Source organism: Toxorhynchites rutilus, chromosome 3 (assembly GCF_029784135.1).
Source record: "Toxorhynchites rutilus septentrionalis strain SRP chromosome 3, ASM2978413v1, whole genome shotgun sequence".
In the NCBI taxonomy this organism is placed as follows: domain Eukaryota; kingdom Metazoa; phylum Arthropoda; class Insecta; order Diptera; family Culicidae; genus Toxorhynchites; species Toxorhynchites rutilus.
This window is the reverse complement of record NC_073746.1, coordinates 150,931,764-150,946,455: the sequence shown is the minus strand read 5'-3', so window position 1 is coordinate 150,946,455 and position 14,692 is coordinate 150,931,764. Positions and strand designations below refer to the sequence as shown.

Here is a 14,692-nt window from a genome sequence, read left to right as displayed (position 1 = left end):
TAATATTAACGTTAACTTTATTTCATAGAAACGTCACCTGTTTTCTGATTTGGCACCCTTCCTGAAAGACGTAGTTCTACGTCAAAAAATGATTGGCCCGATTTATGGTTTTCCCAACACAGACTTCAAAACCAAGCAGCCTATGGAAATCGGCATTGCAAATACATGAAGGTTGGGGGAATGTTTGTTCCTACCGAAATCTGATCACTAACACAGAATTCAAAAGCAAAATGTCTGAGAAAATCGGCATTGCGAATACTAGCAAGTTGAAGCAACTTTTGTTCTCAACGAAATGTGTTCCCTAACACAGACTTCAAAACCAAGGCGTCTGAGGAAATCGGCATTGCCAATACATGCAAGTAGGGGGAACTTTCGTTCTCAAATAAATGTGTTTCTCTAACACGGACCTTAGTCCCATTGCTACAAACAGTAGATTAAGTAGAAATGTAAATACACTATAGATATACGAATAGATTTAAGAATTGAGTGTGATCATCAACATTGTTAGAATCTTTATATCCTATTCTTTTCCTGAAAAATATGTCACCCTTCTAAACTCGAGTAGACCGCGAGTAATCGGATTTCCACCTTGCTAACCTTAGTTTTAAGAAAATTGTATATGTTTAGTTATAAAAATATAATTAAGAATTCGGCTCTTTAAAACTTATGTGACTGAGTCCGTAAAAATAAACGAATTAATAAAAAAAACATGGACCTGGGGAAATCGGCATTGCAAGCACATGTAAGTCAGGGGCATTTTTGGCATTTGTTCAAATTATTTACAAATATAGTAAATATAGTAAATTCAATTGGATTCGAAAATTGCTTCATTCAATCAATTCATTATTGTGAAATGGGTAGTGAATATGCGCAGAAATAGTTCCAGTTGACTGATGCAAACACATTGTCGATCTAGCAGAAAGTAAACGAGCATGTAGCGTTGGAAATCTTTTATTATTTAATACATGCTGATTTTCATTCTACAACCTATACACTGGATTAATTTTTTACGCGATTTTTTTGTGTGATTTTATTTTACGCGAGAGCGTATGCGAGTATGGTTGTGACGAGCGCGCGTCGGTGATGGAGCAATCTTTTTTTTTGCGTGATTCTCTCGAAATAACGCAATTTTTGTTTACGCGATTCGCTCGAAATTACGCGATCTTGTTTTGCGCGCACGTATAAGTCGAGCAAAAAAATTCAGTGTACTTCCCTGTTAACCGTAGTCCTGGGTTAAAATACTGTTTCATGTGCATACATCTGGCACTTTTTTTTGTTTATGATCGATTACCACCTCCTGAGAGATTCTGGATTTTTTTTTAATGTGAGAAAAGTGTGTTCTTCTTTATTTCTTTATTTCTTTATTCATCTGACTTTTTACTGTCTTAATGAAATATTAAATATGTGATGGGGAAAAGCCAGACAAGGGAAGGCATAAAAACCCCACATCTTTTACATGACTTACAAACAATATATATAAACAAACAGTACATTTTGAATACAACATATAAGCCACTTAAAGTAAAAAAAAAAATAACAGTGAGCATCAACTGTAGTCAAGTCATAAAAAAAACAAAATAACTGAGTGGAAACTGAGCCCTTGTCCATGGCAGTCCTCGTTGTCAGTGGTATCTATTCAGTTCCTGGAGTCGGTGGTTAAATGCAGACGCAGTAGAGACAAAATCAAAATAGACGAATAATTCATTGAAGCTAGCGGACATGGAGCGCACTGGGTCATGTAGTCCGTATAGAGTGTTCCGGGGCTCAAGCAACAGAAAATTCCGTTGGCGAAGCAATCGTTCAGGAGCGTAAATGTTGAGTTGCCCTAGCAATTCAGGTGCGTCAATTTCACCGTTTAAAATTTTTGCGATAAACATAGCTTGAGCAATGCTCCTTCTCTGCTGTAATGTCTGCAATCCCAGTAATCTGCATCGATCTTCGTATCGGGGAAGGTTCATAGGATCCCGCCACGGAAGACGACGAAGGGCATGTCTGACAAATTTCCGTTGGATTGATTCGATCCTAGCAGTCCACGTTGATTGATATGGGCACCATACTTGAGAGTTAGATTCCAAAATCGATCTCACCAAAGTGCAGTATAGAGATCGGAGGCAAAGCGGGTCATTAAATTCTCGGGATATTTTAAACATAAATCCCAGCTGCCGGTTGGCTCAAGAAATCATGTCGTTGTAGTGCAATCTGAAGGTAAATGATGAGTCTAGGATGACGCCAAGATCACGAACTTTAGGAACACGATCGAGAGACTGCCCGTCAATTGAATAATCAAATGTTATCGGATTGAGCTTGGGGTGATACGTTATAACATTACATTTGTGAATGCTTAGCGTTAGCATGTTCCGTGTACACCATTCGGTGAAATGATCCAGCAGCTGTTGTAGAGCGTGGCAGTCCTCAAAGCATCGGATGACCATGTAAATTTTGACGTCATCAGCGTAGAACAATCGGCAGCCAGGAGGTAGTACGATAGAAAGCTCGTTAATGAAAATTGAGAATAGCAAGGGGCCCAGATTGCTCCCTTGTGGCACGCCTGACAGGTTCGAAAATTGTTCTGATCTTTCCGATCCAATGTTAACGGTGAGCATACGATTCGTTAGGTATGATTCGAACCAGCTGACAAGATCCGCTGAGACACCGATTCGTCCTAATCGTTCCAGTAGTATTCCGTGGTCAACTCTATCAAATGCTGATTTCAAGTCTGTGTAGACGGTGTCGACTTGAGCACCAGCATCGTTTTGCTTATGCAAAACGAGGCGAACTGAGCCAGGTTCGTGGTAGTCGATCTTTTGGGGTAGAATCCATGTTGATCGGTGGAAATGTAGTTCTTGCAAGAGTCAAAAAGCAAGTCGTTCAATAAAATTTCGAAAACTTTGGAACACGCACAAAGCGAAGTTATGCCTCTGTAGTTTTCGATGTTCTGTCGATCACCTTTTTTGAACACAGGAAACATGATTGACGTCTTCCAACAGGTGGGAAAGCAACGTTGTCTTAATGAGAGATTGAAGAGTGCAGTGAGTGGACGAATCAACTCCTCGCCACATTTTTTAAGGATGAAGGAGGGAATGCCATCGGGACTAGACATTGAACACTTCGATTTGTTTATGGCGAATTTCACTTGGTCCGGTGAGACCGCGAGGTTTCTCAGATGACACACATCTCTAGGTGTATCTCTACAAGCGTCTATAATACGGCATCCCGACAAAGTCGAATCATTGACGCGGGTAGTCCATTGTTATCCTTCCGTTTTGAATTCACGAATTTCCAAAAATTTCGGGGATGTCTACGTAAATCTTCTTGAGTTCTTATGCAGTAGCGTTTGTATAAATAGCGGTTGAACGTTCGATAACTGTTACTAGTCCGTGCGAAACATTGCTTGGTGAATACACAGCGGGACTGGCAATAGTCTCGAAGTGCCTTTGATCTCAGTTGTTTCAAACGTCTCAGGTGTGCGTTTCCCCAGGGTGGCTTGGGGGATGGTCTACGCAATGGGATAAAATCAACCATGTAACCTTTAAGCAAACTTGTAAAGCAGTCAACTGCAACGTGTATGTCATCTGCGGATTCTAAGAAATGCCAATCAGTTTGGCGTAGGGCTTCTAGTAATCCTTCAGAATTGGCTCGGTGAAAGTCAAGTCCAGGCTTATAAGTACGATGGACTGTGAGAGACTAATCGTTACCTCCAAAGCAGGATGGTCGGCGTCAAGAGCGGAAAGCGGTTCTGCAGCTTCTTCGAGATGACATCGAGAGAGCGTAGTTTCATTCACCAGAGCAAAATCCAAAATTCGTTCATTTCGATTAGTAATATAATTGATTTGAGACAATCCATGTAAGCTGAAGCCGTCTAGTAGCGAAGCACAAGCAACAGAAATGGTAGATAGTAAGCCATCAACGGAAGGGCGATCGTTGGTTGAAGTGTTCCAGACAAGTCCCGACTGGTTGTAGTCACCAAGCAAAATGGCAAGATCGGTATCTCCAAGGCGGGAATATATCGCTTTAATTGATTCAATATGATTTCTAATGCTTACAAAATCATTTTTGCGGTCAGGTGGGAGATAAATAGCACCGACACTAATAAGGCAGTGTTGCAGTTTCACCTTAACCCAAATCTGTTCTAGTGTATCATTTACAGGTGTGGGATCGATGCGACCATTGAGATTATTGGAAGTGGCAATCAACACTCCACCACCGTGTGATTTGCGACTGTTAACATGGTTGCGATCAGTTCTATGAACTGTGTAAAGGTCTCGGAAAAGTTGCGATGAAAATATTTTATCGTCGAGCCAAGTTTCCGTGAGCACAATTATGTCATAATGGCAGGATGAAACCGCCAAAAAAACGTCGTCAATTTTTGTGCGCATTCCCCGAACATTCTGGTAATAAACTGTTAATTCGCCAGAATCGATCAGTGGTGATGGTGACGATGCAGGTTTGAAGATTGGTGCAGCGGAATCCAAGGAGACATCAGGGTTCGGTACGATATCTACCCCATCGTTGAAATGAGCGGCACTGTCAATGAGACCAGTATCAGGGATCGAAAAACGGTACTGTAGTCGTACTTGCCTGAGGTAGCAAGTTGGAAGACTCCCTCGCCAGTTCCGGACACAGGTTCTGACTTTTAAGTGATGAATCAATACCAAAATTCTTCTTTTATATTCAAAAAACGAAAAATATATGCATAAAAACAAATTAAAAAAAAACTTTTTTGATTTGATTATATACAGTGAAAAAAACGGAGACTCAATATAATCAATGTACCGGTCTCTAGTGGGACTGTTTCCGATGGTTCTGTTAGGGAACCATAACGTGCTCCCGCCAATGGGCCAACCAGCATGCGAAACATTTGATTGGATAATGCTCGACATTTTTCAGTAGTTCACGGATTTGTTTCGGAAAAAAAGATTTATTTATAATAATAGATGCGTAGAAACATTTCAAATCAATTGATGACATCTATCGAGAAATTGTCATTATTTTCGTTACATGTTCAATTTTTTAAGATATTCGTTTTACACCCCATACCTCTATATTTAAAATAATCCTACGTTTAAAAAACAAAACATATCACAAAAATGTTTACTGTTGTTCACGGGGTGCTGTGGTGTCCGAGCGGTTAAGGAGGTGGACTTGAAATCCATTGGGTTTTACCCGCACAGGTTCGAATCCTGTCTACAGCGAATTTTTTTAACACGTTCGTCGCCCAGTGCAATTCGGCTGAGTTTCTTACAGGGCCCTCGCGGATGAATCAAGAAAAAAGGAGGATCGAACTTTGCTTGTACACCTAAACTAGAGATGCTAGAAAGCATTTCATTTTCCGCAGAAATCATGTCTTTTCATGCCTTGTAGCGTCAAATGAGTAAATCATGTCATCTGTCCCCCAACGCTCTAAATGTTTATATGTATGGAAGCAGACATCTCTTTCTATTTTTTCATCTTTTTTGGGATTGCACAAAAACAAAACCAAACGACTAATGATGCTGTTGCGCAGAAATGTGATAATATTGCATCTCATTACAAATTGAAGTTGGAAAGTGTTTTCTAATTTTACTCTTAAAAAAACACTTTCCAGGAGATCTACATCCATCTTGGTCTGGGCCGTGTACATGTGTGGCAAAGTAATGCGTGCTTATTTGAAACGTGTCTCTTATTTCGCTCGCTCGTATTAATCTTATATTGCCGTACCATATATATTATGCAAATGCTTACCAGTATTTGAGAGTCATGACATTTTCTTTTATTTTTACGCTTATTTTATGTAGTAAATCGGGATGACAAAACATGAGCTAGAAATCCATTTTGGGTGTAGACAAGTTTTAACCCGATTCTATACAGTTTTTGATTTCTTTTCACTGTATATAATCGAATCCTGCATATATAAGAGTCGAAATTTTTTTTTTATTTATTGGTTTTTTTTGCATGTATTTTTTGTTTTTTTGATTTTAAAAGACAAATTTAATTTTTGATTCATCCCCTTAAAGTCAGAAAACACCTTTCCAAATGAAAAAAAAATATCAAAATTCTCTCAGGATAGACGATAAAATTTGATGAAAAAAATCCTTCTACGCATATGTTCGAATTTCAACAATGACAATTATTGAACTTTTTTTTCGGACTTTGTGCCTCAAACTGGCTCTACATTATAAATTACACTACGGAATACAATTCTATTGCTTTCATTTGAAAGATGAGAAAATTTAGTACAGGATATAGTAGTGGAACATCTAAATTAGTTCATTTTAATAACATATTGGAAGTGAAAAAATTAAAAGTTAATAATTTTTAATGTGTTATTATTAATTTCATCGTAAAAATTTATATTAAACTAGATTGTTTCTATGAATTATTTTTTTTTTCCAATTCATTTATTTGTAAGGCTCAATCGCATAAGCTTAGCGGAGCCGCTAATTCAAGGTTTGTTTATACAAAGTTTCAACTAATTGCTATGTTTAGTAGGATTCGACCGAATACTCGCGGTTTACTCGAGGTTAGAAGGGCAACATTTTTGTGGGACGGGTCAGGTTAGGGATATGGCTATGAGGTATCGTTGTTATGAATTAAATTGAAGCTCTTTAATCGACCTACAATTTGTTTTTTGACATACAGCTTCTATCTTTCTTAATTTGGCTGCAATTTCGATATAAACCATTCTTGGTGAAAATTCAAGCAAAACGATTTTTACCCCACTGTACATGTAATAGCCACTTAAATTACATTTTAACGTTGAAAGGTTACACGAATCACATATAATCGAGTTTGTATATAATCGAGTCTGTATATGATGGAGTCCGACCTGTATAATTATATTTTTGTCCGTCGATTGAAACTCGATGTTCAAAATTGACCAGGCTCTAAATTGAGAATTTGATCACAACTGCAACCTGAATATAGTTGATCAACTACGTAACTAGATGATTTCCCATTACTTAGTACTATTTGAACCATTATTATTTTTTTTATTATTTTTTTGACCATCAGTCAGGATGGCCGAGCGGTCTAAGGCGCTACGTTCAGGTCGTAATCTTCTCAGAAGGCGTGGGTTCGAATCCCACTTCTGACAACGTTTTTGTACAGTTTTTTTTGTAACTTAATTCTTGCGAAAATTAAGTTTTTCGTATACGAACAATACGCTTAAATTTTTTGTCATTAAATTAAAAACACGCCTGTCACATATTCTGAAATTTACGAGTAATGTTTTTCGAACGAGTAATTGTTAAAGCTGTTTACACCAATAAATGTTTATTAGTGCTAAGTAATGCATCTTTGCTGTTTCGGGCTGAGTGTGAAGCTTGAGGTCATAACTTTTTTATTTTTTATTTTTATTTAAATCGTTTATTTTTACAGGCTCAGTTACATAGGTTTAAAGGAGCCGAACTCCTTACTGTATTGTTACTAGTATATAAACATTTTTCCTTAATTCTAATGTTAATAATATAGGAAACCGATTACTCGCGGTCGACTCGAGTTTAGAAGGGTGACATATTTTCTTCAGGAAAAGGAGGGGATATGAGGATATATTGACAATGATCACACTCACACTCTCAATCACACTCTCAATCACACTCATCACACTCAATTCTTAAACCTATCTTATATCTAATATGTATTTACATTTCATCTTATTCTTAAGAAGGGATCCGATCTCTCACAAAGGAAAAGGAAAAGGAAAAACTAAGGGTATAAGGACAATCACACACGAAGATCGATAGCTTTAAGGAATACATATATTTGGGACATGTAATCAAGGTCTAACCGAGCCAACACGTCTCTCACCGGCACCATGGGCTGCCTTCCTCGGGCCCGAAGGGTGTCTTCTAAATTCGATCTGGCGACAAGATACAGCTCGCACGACCAAACAACGTGCTCGATGTCGTGGTAACCTTGGCCACAAACACAAAGATTGTTGTCGGCAAGATTAATACGAAAGAGTAGCGCATCTAACGAACAGTGATTGGACATGAGTCGGGAGAAGGTGCGAATAAAGTCCCGATTCAAGTCCAGACTTTTGAACCATGGTTTGAGGCTAACCTTAGGGATAATCGAGTGGAGCCACCGGCCCAATTCATCTTCGTTCCATTTGCGTTGCCAGTTAACTATGGTATTTTTGCGGACTAAAGAATAAAATTCATTGAAGGCGATTTGACGCTGATAAATATCGCCTTCAATTCCACCTACCTTTGCTAATGAGTCAGCCCTCTCATTACCCGGAATTGAGCAATGTGAAGGGACCCAGACAAAGGTAATGACATAACAGCGTCTGGATAAAGCACTCAAAATTTCCCGTATTCTCTCAAGGAAGTACGGCGAGTGCTTTTCCGGCCTCACTGAACGGATAGCTTCGACAGAGCTAAGACTATCCGTTACAATGTAATAGTGTTCAACAGGTCGTGAGGCGACGCTGTCCAGCGCCCAGTGTATCGCTGCCAATTCAGCAATATACACAAGGATTCTGAAGACTGTGTGAGGTGCTAAAAAATTCGTTGAACACTCCAAATCCTGTGGACTCATTCATAGAGGACCCATCAGTAAAGTACATATTATCACAATTGATATCCCCATACTTTGCATCGAAGATCGTTGGAACGATCCTCGATCGAAGATAGTCTGATGTTCCATGGATATCCTGCTTCATGGACAGATCAAAATGCACAGAGGAATTGATGTAGTCAGGAAAACAAACACGGTTGGGAATATACGAAGAAGGATTAACCTGCATGGAGACGAATTCATGATATGAGCTCATGAATCCAGAATGAAAATTTAGCTCGATCAGCTGCTCAAAATTTCCGATCACCAATGGGTTCATAACCTTACACCGGATGAGGAACCGAAGAGATAATAAATTGAAGCGATCTTTTAGTGGGAGTAGGCCTGCCAAAACCTCGAGACTCATGGTATGCGTTGAGGGCATACATCCCAACGCGATACGGAGACAACGATACTGAATTCGCTCGAGTTTAATGAGGTGTGTTTTGGCAGCTGATTGAAAACAGAAACTGCCATACTCCATCACTGAGAGAATAGTTGTTCGATACAACATTATAAGATCTTCGGGATGGGCTCCCCACCAGGTGCCGGTAATTGTACGGAGAAAGTTTATTCTTTGTTGACATTTTTTACTCAGATACCTAATATGGGCCCCCCAAGTACATTTGGAGTCGAACCAGACCCCAAGATACTTGAATGACATAGCATGAGTGATCGGTTTACCCAAAAGTTGAAGCTTTGGTTTTGCTGGTTTATGCTTCCTAGAAAACCACCATCTCTGTTTTCTCCGTGGAGAATTCGATCCCTAGCCCAATGGCCCCGGTTAAAAAATTGTTCAAAGTATCTTGTAAGGATTCTTGCAGGTCGGATTCGTTTGATCCTACGACAGAGACCACTCCATCATCTGCAAGTTGTCTTAGGCTGCAATTTTGTGTAAGGCAATTGTCGATGTCTCTTACATAGAAGTTGTACAAAAGGGGGCTTAAACATGAGCCCTGGGGGAGGCCCATGTAAGAGACCCGACTTACTGCCGAATCTCCGTGAGAAAAGTTCAAATGTTTCTCACAAAGCAAGTTATATAACATATTATTCAATAGAGGCGGCAGACCCCGAGAGTGTAATTTGTCCGACAAAACCTCTATTGAAACAGAATCGAAAGCCCCCTTTATGTCCAAGAATACTGAAGCCATTTGTTTTTTTTCGGCGTAAGCCATTTGAATTTCTGAAGAAAGCAACGCAAGACAATCATTCGTCCCCTTGCCCCTGCGGAACCCATATTGTGTATCTGAGAGTAGGCCATTCGTTTCAACCCATCGATCAAGGCGAAACAAGATCATTTTCTCCAACAATTTCCGTATACAAGACAGCATTGCTATTGGGCGGTACGAATTGAAGTCGGACGCGGGTTTTCCGGGTTTTTGAATAGCTATAACTCGTACTTGTCTCCAATCATCTGGAACAATATTATGCTCCAGAAACCGATTGAATAAGTTCAACAAGCGATGTTTCGCCACATCAGGGAGATTTTTCAGCAAGTTGAACTTAATTCTATCCGATCCCGGAGCAGAATTGTTACATGAAAGGAGAGCAAGAGAGAATTCTACCATCGAAAACTCGGAATCAAGATCGCACCTATCTTGTGGTATATCTCGAATAATTCTTTGCACTGGAGCGGAATCGGGACAAACCTTTCGTGCAAAATTAAAAATCCATCGATGTGAATATTCCTCGCTTTCATTGGATGAAGAGCGATTTCTCATGTTTCGAGCCACTTTCCATAATTTTTTCATTGACGTTTCTCGTGATAAACCTCCCACGAAATTTCGCCAATAAGCACGTTTTTTCCCTTTGATCAAGTTTTTAAATTGATTTTCAAGGTCCAAATACGTTTGAAAATTCTCAATGGTTCCACGTTTCCGAAAAGCTTTAAATGCATTCGATTTATCTCCATAAAGCTTGGAACACTGGCCATCCCACCATGGATTGGGAGGCCTTCGACGAATAGTGGAACCTGGGATGGGTTTCGTTTGAGCGCGAACCGCGCTGTCATAGATCAAACGAGAAATGAAGTTATACTCCTCCAATGGAGGCAAACCATCTCTGGAATTGATGGCTAGAGCAATCGCGTCCGCATATTTTTTCCAGTCAATGTGTCTTGTGAGGTCGTATGCCATGTTTATTGATTCAGAAGAATTCAACCCATTGGTGATAGAAATTTTGATTGGCAAGTGGTCACTACCGTTGGGATCCTGGATTACATTCCACTTGCAATCTAACGATAGTGAATTCGAGCAAAGCGAGAGGTCAAGAGCACTTGGTTTAGCAGGAGGTTTAGGTACACGTGTTGTTTCCCCAGTGTTCAAAACGGTCATATTGAAGCTGTTACAAAGGTCATATATCAACGATGAACGATTGTCGTCGTACTGTTCCCCCCAGGCAGTTCCGTGAGAGTTGAAGTCTCCCAAGATCAATCGTGGCTCAGGAAGGAGTGAGCACATGTCAACAAGTTGCTTGCGGCTAACCGCAGCTCTCGGAGGCCAATACAAGCTGACTATACAGAGGTCTTTGCCTCTGATGTTTGCATGACAAGCAACAGCTTCGATCCCTCCAATAGGTGGAAGGTCAATTCTAAAAAATGAGTGACACTTATTGATCCCCAATAGTACCCCTCCGTATCTGTCATCGCGGTCCAAGCGTATTATATTAAAATCGTGGAAAGAGAGATCATTTTGAGAAGAGAGCCAGGTTTCGGATAGAGCAAAAACATCACAATTGAGTTTATGAATTAGAAATTTGAATGTATCCAATTTAGGGATAAGACTACGACAATTCCACTGTAAAACAGTGATATCTCCGACCTCTCTATTTAAATTAGACATCAAGAGAGATAATCATTGCAAGGAGGGGCCATGTTTGCATCAATTGCTGCAAAATTGTCTTTAGTACTGGAAGCATTGCGGTGACAATGGTTCTGATGGAGTCGGAAACATTAAAACACGTGAAGATTTGATCCACAAGGTCAGACAACTTTATAAATCCCGATTGGGAAGTTGAACTTGACGGAAAAACAGGGACAGTTGGGGTTTTTGATGTCCCCTCGAGTGCTGGGTCGTTCGAAGGTGAACTATTACCACGGAGGCCAGGAGGGACCTGATTTTGCTTATCCGCTGCACTCGATTTTTTGGGCAAGCTAACAGGGGGTATAACCGGAGGGACTTGTCCTTGAACTTTGGGAGTGGTCACATTTTTGCGCCGGGGATTCCCTTGAGAAATAAACGGCGTGCCCCCGTTAGCTGTATCCGCTTCCATTTCGTCAACTGGCAACGTAGCGAAGACATTGTGTGTATTGATTGGTTGTTGTTCTTGAGCCAGTGGAGAAGCGCCCTTCAAAATTTCTGCGAAAGTGCGTTTAGAGCGTTCCCTCAAAGAGCGCTTCTGTTTCTCCCAGCGAGCCTTGTATGTTTCACAAGCTGAGAGCACGTGTGGGGATCCCCCGCAATATGGACACTTATGCTCAGTCGCACTGCAGGATTTCCCCTCATGTTGTTCTCCGCAAGTGGCACATCGTTCTTTATTGGCACAATAAGCAGCCGTGTGACCAACTGACTTGCACTTTAGACAAGTCATTGGCTTTGAAATAAAAAGTCGCACGGCTAACCTCAATTTATCTACCATCACGTAGTCAGGGAGAGCTGAACCAGCGAAGGTGACTCGAAACGAGTTGGACGGCGTAAATTTCTTTTCTTCTCCTTCATGGGAGACTGTTCCGAGCTGGCGGCAACCCAAGATCTTAACAGTCGTCGAGGGCAGTTTTTTAAAACGGCCGGTACCTTCACTCGTAATGTATTCGCACGTCAAGCCCGTTTCGGTTATCACACCCTCAATTTCGACTATGTGAGAGGGAATGTAGACCCGATACTCAATTGTAAAATGCTGATCGACAACAATCTTGTTTGCGTCTTTTCGATCATTCACGACAACTCGCAATTTGTTTGGTCTAACCTTCGAAATTTCCGAAACGGAGGTATACCTTGCCAGATCTTTCGCGATCTGCATGACTCTCAACGCCTTTCCATTTGGCTTAGGCCTGAAGAAAACAACCCAGGGACCAGTTCCGGGCGCATCTTCTGGATAGACCTTTACACGGGGAGTGGGAATAACAGGGGGGGAAGGCGAGGACGGGGATTGAGAGTGGGAAGACGAAGGTTGAGAAGGAGCGGGAAGAACAGAGGGAGAAGACGAGGTTGAAGGTAGAGTGGGATCGTTAAGGGCAGATGGGAGATTTGCTAGTTTTTTGGAGGGAGGCTTGGTAGGGTTAGTTGACTCGTCCCCAGAAGAAGTATCTTCCGTATTTGGTACGCGTTTGAGTGACTTTTTTTATCACTTAGGAGGGAACTAGAGTCAGAGACCTCCATATCCGAAGGTCCCCCACCCTCTGCCATTTTAAAATTGGCACTTATATTCAAAGTATTTTTTTTAAATAATATTTCACAATAATAATAATTCACAAAAACAAACAAAAAAAAAACTTATAATTAATAAATATTTTCTCTCACTATATTCAATCTTATTCACCTATGAACGCACTCCAGTGCAGATGAACGGGAGCGTGCTGAAAGCTCGTTGGTGGTGGGAATGTGCATACGACACCACTACACACAGTCGTCGGTGAAAGCTTACCCGCACTGTCACTGTTGGCACGATGACTCGGCGAAATCTCCAATGTCGGCGAAGCAGCGACAAAACAAAAACCAATGCTTGGCTTTCCGAGGATGAAAGCCTCTATCCACTTGCAGGCAGGGCACTTCACTCACTATCCAGATAGCGAAATGAACTCTTCAGCGGCAAAAAAATACAACAATCACGCGGTAACCGATAACGGAACTTGGACGCGACTTTCCTTCGTCTGGTTACTTCGGGCAATCGGCGAAGAATGAGGTCATAACTTATATCGTATTTGTTTTCATTAATAGGAACAAAATTGATTGCTTAACAGTGTTGAACGACAGACAATAGAGTATCAAGGCGCCGTGGCTTAGTTGGTTAAAGCGCCTGTCTAGTAAACAGGAGATCGTGAGTTCGAATCTCGCCGGAGCCTTTCATAATAAGAACTTTTTGCTGTTGCTGGCTCAAGGTAAATGTCAACTGTTCAAGTTGGAAGTATACTATTGCTCGAAACATTTAGAATCACAAAACCAGCAGTATCTCAGGATTGGTTGAAGGTACAAATAATATATCAAATTGAAGATAATCTATTGTTCTTTTGAAAAAAATATAATTGCAAACAATTTATAAAAAAATACATTAAAAAATTATTCCGTTAAAGTTTTGATGAATTTTCATACTTTTCTTTCATACCCTCCATCAAAGTTTGGACTCTCTGTTGGTCAACTTCAACGGCCATTTTATTCCACGATCTCTTCATGTCTGCAGCATCCCGAGTCACTTTGGAACCCTTCTTCAATTTCCGCTTGACGATTCCCCAATATTTTTCGATTAGGTGGTATTGAGGGCGATTGGGTGGATTGTGGTTTTTTTAATGTAATCGACCCCATTGCCACGGTACTACTGAAGCACCTTTCGATTGTAGGAGCAGCTTTGCCAAATCTGTCCAAAAATTCACCGGACCTTTGTGAGTCTCAATCAAAGGAAGGAGACGTTCCTGCTAATACTTTTCCCTATACATTTCCAAGTTTATTGTCTTGGTTGTGGTGAGAACCTTGGTTTTCTGTCCACGGCTGCAGATCCCTTCCCAAATCAAGAACTTCCTGGCAAATTTATCAGCGAAAATAAACATCAATTTGTTGGGGACATCTCCTCTGGCAGTGGCCTTATTGAATTTGGGAACTGTCCAAAATCCATCTTTACGTATGTTTCGTCATCCATCAGCATGCATCCTTTGTACTTCGTCAAAATCTTATTTTACAACTTTCTAGTTGTGTTTTTTGGCGTCGTCGTAGTCCGAGAGTCCCGGGTTTGTATTAATTGTTCTCAATATCTTCAACATCGGCTTCGGATCGTTAGTTCTACTACGATGCTTCCTTTGATCCATCCGAACAACAGTTGTACGTTCACGGAATCGTTTTAGCACATCATACACGATCGGTTTGGCCTATTTCAGCGATTTCGCGATTTTAGTACCTGACCACGTCCGTTTTTCAATGTTGGTACCCAAAATCTAATTTCTTCTCTC

General features: G+C 40.6%; 3 non-coding genes across 3 annotated transcripts; all 3 read left to right on the top strand.

The window, feature by feature from the left end:
* The first annotated feature begins 5,110 nt into the window (after nt 1–5,110).
* Trnas-uga (transfer RNA serine (anticodon UGA)) lies at nt 5,111–5,192 on the top strand. The gene has a single exon. It is a non-coding gene; the product is annotated as a tRNA-Ser (tRNA).
* A 1,797-nt stretch (nt 5,193–6,989) lies between these two features.
* Trnal-cag (transfer RNA leucine (anticodon CAG)) lies at nt 6,990–7,072 on the top strand. The gene has a single exon. It is a non-coding gene; the product is annotated as a tRNA-Leu (tRNA).
* A 6,451-nt stretch (nt 7,073–13,523) lies between these two features.
* Nucleotides 13,524–13,597, top strand: Trnat-agu (transfer RNA threonine (anticodon AGU)). Its single transcript has one exon. It is a non-coding gene; the product is annotated as a tRNA-Thr (tRNA).
* The last annotated feature ends 1,095 nt before the right edge of the window (nt 13,598–14,692 follow it).